The 13,791-nt window shown below is 42.1% G+C and overlaps 1 long non-coding RNA gene across 5 annotated transcripts in view; it reads right to left on the bottom strand.

Annotated features, from left to right (window-relative positions):
* LOC147129220 (uncharacterized) overlaps positions 1-13,791 on the bottom strand; it is an 87,899-nt gene that overhangs the window by 49,988 nt on the left and 24,120 nt on the right. For all 5 annotated transcript variants that reach the window (XR_015082667.1, XR_015082668.1, XR_015082669.1 and 2 more), the window contains exon 3: positions 6,607-6,709. This is a non-coding gene — a long non-coding RNA (uncharacterized LOC147129220). The remainder of the gene's footprint in view (positions 1-6,606; positions 6,710-13,791) is intronic.

Below are 13,791 nucleotides of genomic sequence, written 5' to 3'. Positions count from 1 at the left end.
CCCTAGTCTTTTACAATGTTTAGTCCAATTAAAAGATGTAGTCTTTCTCCATGATTGCTCACAGTGGAAATGTAAAAAAAATAAATTTTGCCACAACAGTTAAGCATGAGCCTTTTTAGAAATGACACAGCTGCTCTTTGAACTTCTTCAATGTGGACCTCAGGAGGGGGGTGGGACCCTTACTCACATGGCTACCTTCAGGTTTCACCTTCCCAAAAAGATTAGTCGAGATTGTCAAAGGTCTTATCAGGGGCTCCGACCTGAGTGAGTTTGTTTATTGTTTGGTGACACGTGTTCACAGGTCAAGCATGTCTGGAGCGCAGAACATGCCGAGCAGATTGCAGTGGGCAGGTGGCGAGTCAAAAAGGTTAAAACGGAGCAGGTCGAATGGTACACACTGTGTGTGTGTGTGAAATCAAAGTTTGCGTACGTGTGTGGGGTTAGGGTTAAGAAGACACACTGGCTTTAACCCTTTGAAATCAAGCACTTGGCCTTTAAGGTCTGGCACAGGTTTGCAGAAAAATGCAAGCACATGTTATCCAGTCTGCAACGGGTGCATTTTGGGTATTGTACATTTTATCTATACATTTTGCCATTCAAGACAGAGGGAGAGGACTTCATCTGGCAATCAGTTCAAAAAGTCGTCTTAAACTGAAAGACTATTTTATGTGCTTCAGCTAATAGGTTTGATGATGAAAATGTCTTTGAAAGCATCGAATGTTTTTTTGTTAATGACTACTGCAATAAGTGTTCCTAATGTCCATAAACTTATGTTCACGGTCTGACATCAATTGTGGCTAAACTTTCCATTTGCCTTGCGAGTCTCTGGAGCCAGTTACTCCTTCGCACGTGGGTAAATGTACAAATGTGGCAATATTTGATGGCAATGACAGATGTAAATAGGCTGATTGAAACCAAACTCTTGTTAATGAAACGACATGGTGGTCGACTGTAGCCAAAAAAGGGTGGCCGACGTCTGAGTGTTGCCATCACTGATTGACGGTGAGGAAAATTGCAACCCTTTGAGGCAAAGCACCTAAAAGCAGCCAGTAGAGAATTTAGAATCAATATGGGTGAAAGAACTTACCCTTAAGGTAGGGCTAGGCGATATGGCCTTAAAATTTTCGTGGACTGTTGATTGACTTAAATCTCAATAGAACCCCTCAATAGGATTCTTGCTTGTGACACATGACAGTCAGATAATGTCTTGGTGAAGCAGCATGAGGTTAATTGCATGAACTGTGTCTTTGTGATGGCAACATTTTGTATTAGTGTGACAGCAGTCAGAAGACCTTGTACGCTACATTCCTGCCCTATGCAATTTCTCCCTTCTCTTTCCCGAATGAAAGACTTTGTGTTTCCCCTAGTGTTTATGGCATTAATATATCAAATATTGCCACAACACTGCTTGTTGTGGCAGTGACGAATGGCCACTCGTAGTCTAATGAAAGCGTGCTGACGTGTGAGCGGCACAAGGCAAACATGCAGCGTGGTGCGGCGCTGTTTGACTTGTAGTTACTCATTAGTCTTTATTTTCCAAGCGGCCTTTTGTCAGAGCTGTTTGTTGTACTTGGAGTCTCTTTGGTGCGCAACATAAGACAAACGCACCTCTTGCTGTTGTTATAATGAAGCAGAGTGGGGCACAGAAATCACTGCTATTAGCTTGAGAGTATATTTGTCATGCTTTAGTTATAATGGGCAGCTTGGTTATTTGATTATGACTAAACGGCGGTTTTCTTCTGATGGCGATTCATGTACGAGTTTCTCCCCCAACCGCCAGGGTGAGGTTCTGTCTGGTGGTGAGACACAGACACACATTACGTATTAAGCACGCACACACACTAGTGTAGCCATCGACATGCATGCTGTGGTAACACCGCCCCCCTCAAAATAGTGCTTGCTTGAGGGCGTCTACACGGTTCTAGTTCTGGAACTAATATGGATCAGCATAGTGAGAGAGACCAATGCAAAGCAGACAGAAACACAAGATACATGTAAATCTTTAATAACCAATAACAAACTACTTACTATAATTTTCCAGCATTAGGTGTCGGCTCCCTATTACTGCCTAAATGAATACTCACCATATGATTTAGATAGCAAGGTATTAAGTCTGAGCTAATAAGATAATAACCAACTGACGACCAAGCTATCAAAATAACTAACCAACCAAAAACTCACAACTACGACAACTTAAGATGGTATCGCATTTAGCGGCAACCTTTAACGAACCCATTTGAAAAAATTAACATTTGCAATGTTTGTAAACACTCGCAAGCATTTGCCGTTCGGTAAAATAGCACTTTTTAAATCGACAGATTTACAAACAATAAACAAAAGAATTGAGTTGTAAATCTACAAGCCTAATAACTAGTTGTCAGACAAACCAATCAACTGACTGTTTGATGAATAAACAAACAAACAAACCAATAGACTAAAATGTCAAAAACTAACCTATGCAATTTACAGACAAACTATCTAACCAACCAACTGACCAACAAAATAGATGGACAAACTAATTATGTAATCAAACAACCAAAACCTCACAACTCCCACAAATAGCTAATCAACCAACCGACAAAAAATATTTAACCAGCCGACTAACGATTCCAGGAAGTACTTAACCAACCAATAAACAAATTGCCGGACAACCAAAATACCTGACAAACCAGCTAACTAGTTAACAAACAAACAAACAAAAAAAAAAACCTCACATGGAATTTCTGGAAAGGAAGACAAACACACTAACCAAACCAACCATAAACGGACATACAACTAACTAAAACAACGAACTAAAGAACTAACTGACCAACACACCAATGACTGGATGAATGAACCAAATACATAACCAGCTAACCAAGAAATTAACCAACCAAAACCTCATCAATATAGTAATTTACAAAAAGAAGAAGAAACTAACCAAATGAACCAATGAGGGAACCAATTACCCAACGAGCCAACCAACCAAAACCTCACAACACACATACAGTAATTTATGGCCAGAATGCCTGACAGAGCCCCTAACTCGACAACGGGCTGACCAATGGATGGATGGTGGGGCAGGTGCAGCTGAGCTCCAGAAGCATATTTTGACATTTGGGAAAATGAGGGCATAACAATTAGGATGTCTTGTGTGCTTTGGCTCAAGTGCAGGGCAAGGGGGGGGGACACATATGGTGTTCATCCAGCGGGGTCTTGGCCCACCTTTCAACAAGATGGTCATGCACACAAATGTCGGCATCTCAGGCCAACAGCTCACCGTGGCAGTCCCCCCCCCGACAAGCAGTTCATCTGCTTCATCCCAGCGATGAACAATTTCTTTCTGGAGGGCAAAGTGTGCCAAGTGGTCAGAGAAACGAGGGAGGAGGGGGGTGGACCTCACCCAGTGGCAGAAAAACACATCTTAAATCTGCGCTACGGCGTCGGCAAAAACCAGAAACACCCACATCGTAACCCCTTTGGAATCCTTTTAACGTGTTGTGGTTTTGTCCTCATTCCCAAATCTAAACTTTTTCTCCAGCCGCTGACTCATCTGGCCGCCATCAGCATTGAAGTGTGCGAAATGACAGAAACCATGTCATAAAGCGCACAACATCATTTGCTAACCTCAAACACGATATTGCGAGCCATCGTCGCATTTGTGGTGTGGCTTTAGCGCCAGACTGTCCTCTCATTTCAGTTAATTCCTTGCAGGAAATAAGAGAAATTGCAGTGTTCAAGGTATGCTGACTACCAAGGCAGCCGCTATCACACTTAGATGACACATCAAGTTACCTTATCAAGTCTAAAGACAAAACACAATTTGATCCCATCCCATGCCGCGGACTGTTCTGCTAAATTTCCATTGTAACTGGTACCAAAACGTCCCATCATCTAGTCACTGATCATAGTACAACATAGTCCACAACTGCAACATAAAAAAAAGAAAACTGCACAATTACGCTAGTTGTAAAACGCCAAAGACAAATGAGACACCACAGCTCGAATTCACTTTAGTCATGTCAGCACTAAATGTACACAGTGCGCGCATTTGGTCTCTTTTGCAAGCATTCACATCAAAAGTTGCAACATTGGAAGCAAAATCGAGCAGTTATTTTATTCATTATCGGTTTTCAGAATTTTTTTTTGGACAAATCCGAATCGCCCTAAGAATAATCCACATCAGTCGGGCCCTACAACATTCTATTCCTTTTCTCCTCCACCATCAAAAATCTGACATTTTTTCCCCATGTAAAGTAAGCTTGTCTTTCCAACAGAGCTGATGACAGCATATTAGATAATTAGATTCTTTTTGGGGGCTCTAGTAGCATTGCTAAGATGGAATCTGGCACTTTTTTATATGGTTAACCAACAAATGTCAACTGTTTCATTCCCTCTTTGGCTAACCATGTAAACTAAATAATGAAAAGGGGGTCAGGGCGGTGGTGCAGAGGCACCCTGGGAAGCTTCTCCAAATATGATACTGATAAAACAAAGCCCCACGCCATGAAACATATTTCCACTGCACCGGTTTTCTTTCACAATTTTAGGGCTGAAGTGCCAATGGTTTTGGCTGCCGCTTTAAAAAAAAGAAGAAGATAAATCCATCCCTGTGCCCAAAAACCATGGCGCCTGGGGGCAGAACCAAGTCCCTGGCTCGGAGACACCAAGACTCGGGCTTGTAATTCCTCAGGGGAGGAGGAATAAATTGCTCCCTGGTCTCTTCGGCCCGACGTTTGGCTCTGTCATTGCTTTTCTCCTTGCTCGTGTCATATTTCCAACTATTTCACATGCTCATTAGTGCCATTAGGGTGGAACGTTAAGAAGAAACAAGGGTGGGGTCTGCTTGAAAATGCCAAACACAAATGTGACAATACAGCTTGATCAATTCACTTTTGTAGTGTCAGCGCTAAATGTACCTTGCACCTTTTATTTAGCATTCACACAAATGTTGGTAACATCAGCGCAAACACTTCCCAGTAAAAACCTATATCGTACATACAATAAAGCCACAGCATTTTGGACCCAGTTTGGGTTAATAGTGACAGGTTAGTATCATTATTGGAATTAGCGGCGAAGGGAGTACTGTTAGGTTGAGTTAGGGTTTATGGGGAGGGGCTACGAGTTTGGTATTAAGGTTTAGGGTTAGTGCTTAGGGTTAACGTTCTGAGTTAGAGTTAGGGGTAGACTTAATAGCAATCAAAATATATGACTTCCAAAGACATAACTCATTGGTTTAGGTTATAAAATAGGACACAAGACAAGGTATTAATAAGGATGACAAAAATAAAAAAAGTCAGCTTTAGACTTGACTCATCGGAAGTGTCAGGCTCGTGTGTGTGTGTGGTACACAATTAACAAAAAACACTTATTCACCGTGCGGCTACATGCTAACACACATGTTGTACATGTTCTACATCTGCTTTGTGTTTGTTCTCATGCCTCTGGCTGTCTGAGCATCCATCGTCCCTTTCTCTGCGCCCCCACCCCCATACTGATTCCTCTGACTTGTTGCATCCTGTTAGCCTGAGGGGGAGTATGCAGCCTGCGGGCCGATTAGCAGTTGCTCCCCATTCATACAGCTCAAGACCATGCAAAATACAATTTAATTTGGAGTGTATTATTATTATTATTATTTTTTTTAGAAAAGCTTTCAAAAAGCTTCAGACTTTATTTTTTCATTATAGTTAGAAAGGATGGTTTGTTCAGATCTGAAATGTAGTTTGACCTTAGACGTAAAAAAAAAATTCTGTTAACTCAAACACCCTTGAGGTGCTACAGCTTGGAACTGGCCAACAATTTCCCCAGAGATATGGCTGTAAAACAGAAAAAGGAAAAAAATAAGGAAAACTAAAGGGCTAAAAGGCAAAAAGATGGAAACAATGAATGACAGACTGAAGAATATGAAAATAAAGGAGGAGAGATGAGAAAAGGGTATAAACTAAGTGGAAAAAGAAAGAAAGAAGCGTTAAAAGGGAAAAATACATAATAGTAAGAAAGTCAAGAAAACGGACAAAGAAAATGGAGAAAAAAAGGAAGGAAAAAAATATAGGAAAAAAAAGTAGAAAATGGAGCGACTACAATTTCCACCTGCTTGACTCTTCGAACAAAAATAAAAAGGGAACACTCATCCATTTTTGATTGTCTTCCTTTCTTGTTTTCATGGTTCTGGTTTCTCTCAATATGAACAAACAACATCAGTGGAGCTCATTGCCCTCCTCCTCGTCCTCGCACAGCCAAGGACACGCACAACAACAACAACAACAGGACGTTATCACTGGCACTGATGTCCTCCGGTTCGTACCCTTGGCTCATATCCGCCGCCGCTGATTCCTGCTAACTGAATTGGCAGCGACGGCACAGCCTTTGCTTGATGGGATCTCTGCGGCCCAGCAGCAGCAGCAGCAGCAGCAACAACAGCATTACGATTGGACAATGGTGGTAAGTAAATACGTGCAAATAATTATTTGAGTAGTTGAATAATTCCTTTTACCTTTACTAGAGTCTCGTATTTTTTTAATCCAATTATCTGTAGTTTTATTTTAGTACATAATGTGATGACTTTTGAGAGCTCTGTGTGTGCATAATGAGAGAAGGTGTGTGTGCGTGTGTCAACGGCAAACCTACCGGACCACATGGGCACATCCTGCCTTAATCACGCCGGTGTTGCAGACAAACTGGTGACAAACGATGACATCGCTTTCCTGGTCTGGTCAGAGTCACACAGCCCCTTGATGATTCAAGAAGACAAATTGTGCTGTTATTTTTCCACAATTTAAAAGAGTTCCCAGATGTCTTAATAAAAGTCATCAAGCATATAACATTGACAAAACACAGCACATAATATTCACTTGTTGAATATTATCAGTTTGGGGGGGCGGTGTGGGGGGCAGTTCTCAAATGCTGGGGACAGCTTTCGTTACCAGGATGACAGATAGCAAGTAGCCTTAACGCCGCCTTTGGTCATTGTAATAATGAAAGGAAAAGGACACGAATGGGAAATGGAGAAAAAAAATATTTGAAAAATTAGAGAAAGGAAACATCCAAAAGAAGATGAAAAAGGGAAAAAGCAACCAAATAAAATCTCCAATTGCCTTTCCTTGATAAATAATGGGTAAAAATGTAAAAGGATAAAAAGTGAAAAAGGGGAGAACGATTGAAAACTGCAAAAAGAAAGGAAATGAAAAAAGGAAAAAGTATTTTTCAACTCTTCAAATGCACTGCTACCAATGTTCTACCTTTGATGCTATATTTAATCGCACATTTTCAGAAAAGGCAGCTAACTTGGTTGTTCAATTTCACACATGATGGGAGGGCAGCCACTCTAGAGACAGAAAAGTGAAAACAAATGCTTGTACACCAGTAGCTCTATCATGGAGGTCCAATCTTTATTATTGTTCTTGGTTCCTGTTGCCTTCCATGAAGTACTGCTTCAGAACTTTCCTAATACTTTTACTTTATAGTTTTGTACTTTATTGATTTTTTTTTTTTGCTGAATGTCCTGAAAAACGAGGTCTCCAATCCGTCTAATTCTCCGGCTTTCGGCAGCGAGCTCATAAATAAGAGCATTACTGCGATGATATGAAGTATGGAGTCGCTGAATCTTGGCTTTGAAGCACTGCCCAGGCAGGAGGAGCCATTAAGGGCCCCCAATGAATCTTTGGTCCGGGCCAAGTGATCCCAGGAGGTGGTAAATCAATCCGAATATCCAGCAGTGTCATCGCACAGTTAATAGTTATGAAGGAGCTTCATAAGAACCGCAGTTGGACCCTGCATTCTTTTTCTCCCGTCACATTTTCATAGCAGGAAGAATTTGATCAAAGAAGATCCTCATACAGTTTGTCCGTTGCTTCTACTGTCATCTCGCGGGGAGAATATTTACAGTCTTCAAACCCGCTGACCTCGTTGATCCGTCGTTTGCCCAACCTGGAAACGATAAGTCATCTTTGCAAAGTCAAAAAAGACCTTTTGTCTTGTCCTCCTTGGGATCGGTGGAGATGAATGTGCATTCGCAGATTAACATTTTCCAAAGGAGCTCAAACATCCGCATGGGACCCGTAACAATGGAGAACTTATTTTATTAAAAGGTACAACTCCAACTAAACTGTTGTCAGTAGGTTCTAATCATGTTCTCATTAAAGTTGTGGTTGAGTTGTAGCCTACCGCAGCTGATTTTGGGCGGGAGGCGGAGTACACCCTAGACTGGTCGCCAGCCAGTAGCAATGTAATCCTGTTCCAAATTTCATGACAAGGTAGAAAATTAATGTGATAGGAGCCTTTTAGTGCAAACCTAAAGCCTGTTTTTAAAAGGAAATAGCAGGATCTCAGGCAAAAAAGTAACGCACTACAATGAAAACAAAACGGATGTATTTCCACAGCAAAGAGAGACACTTTGAATATTACAAAATTTTGAGGGTGATATGAAAATTTGAAAAGCACATGAGGGCCTCTTTTACAACAACTCTTTTGGTGTAAAAATATAATGTGGTCTAATTACTGCACTACTAGGCATTTCTGTATATTCCTTTATGGAACAACATATATTGTTGTTATATATGCATATATGCTAGCCCAACTTAGCATCTTTAACAATGTGGTCTAATTACTGTAGTACTAGGCATATTTGTGTACTAAAGACAATCATTTATATTGTTGACAACTGACATTTTGTGATAAAACATGAGAATTGATATGTAGGTTTTTTTTCATGCAACCATAGAGCAGATTTTGATTCCTACAATTCGCGACTGTTTTTATGGTTTGAGCTCTGGATACAAAATATTTCCAACGAACATCTTCGGCTGACGACGCCCTGTCCGTCGTCTGGTCTCCATGGTTGCCTCTGGTTTGTTGTGCGGACATTCTACTGGCCTCCGCAGAGCTATGACTTCAGCTTCTTGCTTGGACTTAAAGCATCTTGAAACATCTTGAGGGAGCGTTCCAGGAGGGAGCAATAATTCATGGTTTACACTCGTGTTTTGGATCTACGTCCGGAGAGGAGGCCAGAAAGCCGACGCATCCGCCCATCGCCTTCGCTTTCTTTCCAGCCAGACTTCTCGATAGCGAGGCTTGAGGGGTCTCGGAGAAACATTGGTGGCAAATGGGGGTTCGTTATGGAGGCAACCAATAACTCTTGGTGAACATCTTGAGCTCCTGGCTGGGCTTTCAAGTTTTGCCTTGTATCATCACTGTTTCAGGCGGTCCCACGGGTCCTTCAGGACCCTCAACTTCCTCTATCGCTTTCCACCGCCTTGGCCCTTTTACAGTATATCTCCTTTAAGCCTCAGCAGCTTCCACGTTGGAGTCGTCATTACTCATTCCTTTTCAGAGCGGGTAAGGTTTTGATGCGTGTAGCGCCGGATTATGCATGAACGTATGCCTCAGATGTGCTCGCGCTTCAAAGTCTTCAGTCTGAAGGCGCCACTGTCAATCACACGCAAAGACTCATTATCAGGTTCTAAAAAGGAATCGGCAGGTGTTTATCAGAGAATGAGGTGCCTGTTCTGATCGGATGAAGTGTTCAGTTTGCCAAGTTCACTTGTATTTGATGTCGCTGCTCGTAGGATCTGGGAATTTGTGCCAAAACCTGACCAATTCTGAAGCGGTTTGTTCGTCTCAATGTAAAACTGATCGTTTGAGAGAATCTGCATGACCTGTTTCAACCTGTTGGTTGGTGTCAGAAGAAACAAATCTAAGAAGAAAAAAATATTTACCGTAGCTATTTACCTAACATAAGTGTCATTTCTAAACATACAATTTTCCTCCAATTTTCTATGGGAATCTACAGTTGAATGGAATATATTTGGACATATGCACACCCAAGCTACAGCCTGGTGCTGTAACCATGCTATCATCGTCCTTTATGGAACAAAGTATATTCTCCGGTATAACAACTAAAACACGTGGACAAGCTGTCCTGTATGCTATCCAAAGTTAGCATCATTAACAATGACTTCAATTGACAAAAACAAAAAATACAAAGGTGACCTTACAGTGGGGTCTCAAGAGTGTGGCTAATTTACATAACACGCCGCGTCGCGTTAGCTACGGCCCTGATCGTCATGGTAACAAAGTCTTCCCGCTGATCAGTAGAAGGGGTGGAGTCAGCAGTGGCTCATTTTCATGAGCCAGGTCGACCCCCTAAAAACTGATGAGGCTAAAGCAATAGTATGTAAAGCGTCCACTAATTTTTGATCCTTAGTATGTTTTGATGATAGCGTGTTATAGACGTGTTGAGAAACCTGGCAGCTGTTTGCAATTGTGTGTGTGGGGGGGGGGGAATGCATGCCTCCTTTAAGTGTTGATAAAACCCTCATCGGGGATAACTTGTTTTGTTATTTACCATTACTCCTGCCCTGTCGGCATGACAACCTTATATTTCATACATATTACGAGACAGATTTTTACCCACACGCCAAGAGGCATACAGAGAACAAAATGAAATTCCATAAAGGGAGACCACTCCAATTGCATACGTGCCTATAAAACCTCCCTGGCTGTTATTGGCTGCGGGTCAGAGTTCAAGTGTTGAGGGAAGTGCTAGTGTCCCCGTGGGGAATGCCGGCTAATGGAATGGGAGATTCGGGTCAAATGACATGATTTGGAGGGAACGCCGGCCGGCCGCTGGGTGAGCTTCAATCCGCGACAAAGATCTAATGTTCAATTTGGGCACGCGGGCAGCAACTAGCGACAGCCGTTAAAATCCCATTGAGCATCGAGGAGAGCAGTAAATCTCGATGCACGTCAGCCCCGATTGTGTTAGTGCTAAATAACTTGACGTCTCCTTGCCTTTTGCCTGCAGTTTTCCAACACTCATCACATGGAAGTCATTTTTAATAATGAATAGACACAATTTTGCTTTCAGAATCTGTCAGTCTATGCTCAGCAAATAGATTTGTGGCCATATTGTGAATCAGTGTATCACAGCCTTGATTAGGCCAGGGCACATATTTCATTAGAAAAATGTCACGGCACACCACTAAACAAAAATGTCAGAATAACTATATACTGTATATTGAAATCTCGATGATCTCATTTCAACTTATTCACAAATTTACTTGGTCCGGGTGATATATGAGCCTGCTCAATTGAACCCAAATCTATCATTCTATCCTATAAATGGTAAAAGGAAAATACACAGGATAGTGTACATTCTGCTGGAAACACCTCTATTATGCTTCTTCTCAATATACGTCACAGGCGTAGATCGAGCAACATATTTGTTTTTAACCAATCAAGGACTAAATTGGAATGTTGTGGCACGGTGGCTGGGAATCACTGTGCTAGATTACTGAAATAAAACACCAGGAAATGCCAACAATTGTCTTTTTCCTGCAGGAAGAGGAGAGGTTGAATAGAGCCAAACTGAGTTCAGTACACAAAGGTATTTGGAACTTGGGCAATTAGACATGTTGCTTCACTAAACCCAATTCAGTCTGCACTGGTGAATTTGCATGACAATTGGATGGCAACAATATTGACCTTTGGATACTAGTGCTTCAATATTGTTCAATACTGCAACATTGTGATATTTTCTTACATCGCATCATCGTATAAAAACTTCAGTCAAATCACAGCAGTACAGCAAGACTATGTTTATATTCCGCTTCGACTAGCTTGTTTGCCACCGCACAAACAAAAACAAGTAAACAGAAAATCCTCACATGGATCACTCCCAGCTGCTTCCGCAACCCCTTGAGCACTAATTTAAGATGCCAAAAGTGTCCCTGTATGTGTCGACCTATTTTTCTTTTTCCTCCATCTTGAGTGGCAGAAAACCATTGAACTAAAGCAAAGGCAGCTGTGCTTGCAAAATAACCGTAACGTCGGGACATTTACGACGAGCCGGTCACTTCACCAGTCAGTCTTGTCAGCTTCCTTGACAGGCCGCAACCCCCGAACTCCAAAACACCAAACCCCTTATTCCACAAAGTGCCAGTTTGGGGGCATAACAGGAGTGACAGGCAGTTGGCAGGAGGGCGATTCCCGAGTGAGCAGAGTCTCTTGAACTCACCACCAACTTCACACACACACACACACGCACGCACACACCCCCCCACACACACATGTTGACATGTCTCAGCTATGACAACAACTTGGTATAAAATACAACACTCATGATACATTACGAACAGTTATTGCTTCTTTAAATTTGTGTCATTAAGAAGGCATGTATTTAACGCAGGTGTTTGGTCAAAATCTATTGTAACTTTGTGGCGTTTATTTTGCTGCCATGCTACAACTGCACAGAATGACAAAAACTCATGGCTTTGATAGCTATGGGACTAAATCTCTAGGACAAGTCCATCATTAAATGATGCCTGGAAATAGCTGAAATGGCCCTAAGATGGCTATTTCATAGCAAATTGACCAATTTCCCGTGCCTTATTAGACATAGGTTCTTGAGATTTTTTTATGTGGGTCTTCTCATGATAGACATGACTAGCAAATTTCATGTGGCCAACTTTGATAGCAATTACATGAAATTTCTAGAAAAACTCCATCTTTGACCCCTAAAATGGCCAAAATGAACTCTTCTAACCAAAATGGCAATATTTTACTGGGTCTACTCATAATAGAGGCACCAACCAAATTTCAAGCCTCACCCCACACAAACAACCAAGAAGCCCCCACCCCAGGAAACATAAGCAAGCTATTTCACCCCAAAACCCTGCCCCCACTACACCCCGGAGAAGGCCAGCAGAATACACATGAAGGGCTTACCGGCAGGCGTGCGTGCGCGTGTGCATGTGTGTGAGTGTGTGTGTAACGAGGGTCTGCAGGGAAACAGATTACAACATCAGCACCAATATTTATTCTGCACACTTCAAAAAGGACGTTGCAGTCTTCACTTCCCGTCTGCCAGATGTTCAGCATCTTGTCACCTGCTTTAGCTCGTCTTTCTTTTCTGATTTTTTTCCCTCCAAATCATACACTTGGCAACAAACTCAACTTGTATATGCGTGTGTGTGTGTGTACGCAAGCAGCCAATTAAAAGATAAGTGCACAATTAAAACAGGGTGCTAAAGCTTCTAGAAGTTGTCCTTTATCGGTGTTTGTGTTAATTGTGAGGTTCGCTCGCTGGATTAAAAGGTCACGAGATATTGAGGGGGGGGGGGGGGGGGGTCTGAATGGCTGCGGTCGAGTACAGTTGGGTGTTAGCCGAGTGTCCTCCAGAGATCTGATCGCTATGGAGATGCTAGGATGGAGGGGAGGAGGAGAGTGAGAGGAAGGGGGGGGGGGGTGTTGGTGGTCAGAGATAAAAATCTCGCCCTGATCCAGACAATTAGTCTGTGTTTACTTCAGGAAGCTCGTAGTGATGCATCAAGGGAAAAGCGGGTAGAGGGCTGCATTGTTGCATCATTGGAGGGACCCCAGCCCCTCGTCTCACTTTTCCTTCATATAGTATGTGGTTCAAATTTGGTAGCATTCAGACAAAATCACTAGGATGAGTTAATTTCCAAACGGATACTATTAGTGGCGAGAAATGAGCCCAAAGTGCTCATTTTTGGGATGACTTCTTAAGAGATTTTTGTGGGTCTGCTCATAGTAGACATGTCTACCAAAATTCGTAATGTTCCGTCCTTCAGTTTTGTCTTTCATGGCTCATCACAAATCACCGCCATGCTCACACACAATGACAAACTCGAATAGGTCACGATTAGACATTGGCTGTTTGTCCAATGGGAAATTTCGAGCAACCTGATGGATTCATAAAGCAAAATAATCGCTTTGTGTTCAACTAAACAGGCATACATTTCATACCGAATACATATGTCAGGAAAGTGAGAGGAAATTAATCATTTGTCAATT

Source organism: Filicampus tigris, chromosome 19, assembly GCF_054856515.1.
Source record: "Filicampus tigris isolate MCC_2025a chromosome 19, RoL_Ftig_1.0, whole genome shotgun sequence".
Classification (NCBI taxonomy): Eukaryota; Metazoa; Chordata; class Actinopteri; order Syngnathiformes; family Syngnathidae; genus Filicampus; species Filicampus tigris.
Note: the sequence above shows the minus strand (reverse complement) of the source record. Positions and strands in the feature narration are given on the sequence as shown.